Here is a 733-nt window from a genome sequence, read left to right on the forward strand (position 1 = left end):
CTGGTCATATTTGCTGTTGATGGTTTAATGCGATGATCGCATCAGCCATGTATCGTATTTGCAAGTGTACTGATCGTTGTAGGCTATTATCTATTCGTTTTATGAAGACAATTGTTTACAAAACCTGTAGGGTTAGAGAGTTGAGGGGTGGTTGGATGTGAGGGAGAGTTGAGGGGTGGTTGGATGTGGTAGAGAGTTGAGGGGTGGTTGGATGTGATAGAGCATTGAGGGGTGGTTGGATGTGATAGAGAGTTGAGGGGTGGTTGGATGTCTCCTGTGTTGAGGGGTGGTTGGATGTGAGGGAGTGTTGAGGGGTGGTTGGATGTCTCCTGTGTTGAGGGGTGGTTGGATGTTATAGAGAGTTGAGGGGTGGTTGGATGTGATAGAGAGTTGAAGGTGGTTGGATGTCTCCTGTGTTGAGGGGTGGTTGGATGTGATAGAGAGTTGAGGGGTGGTTGGATGTGTTAGAGCGTTGAGGGGTGGTTGGATGTGATGGAGAGTTGAGGGGTGGTTGGATGTGTTAGAGAGTTGAGGGGTGGTTGGATGTGAGGGAGCGTTGAGGGGTGGTTGGATGTCTCCTGTGTTGAGGGGTGGTTGGATGTCTCCTGTGTTGAGGGGTGGTTGGATGTGATAGAGCGTTGAGGGGTGGTTGGATGTCTCTTGTGTTGAGGGGTGGTTGGATGTCTCCTGTGTTGAGGGGTGGTTGGATGTGAGGGAGTGTTGAGGGGTGGTT

Source organism: Borostomias antarcticus, assembly GCF_949987555.1.
Source record: "Borostomias antarcticus genome assembly, chromosome: 12".
Classification (NCBI taxonomy): domain Eukaryota; kingdom Metazoa; phylum Chordata; class Actinopteri; order Stomiiformes; family Stomiidae; genus Borostomias; species Borostomias antarcticus.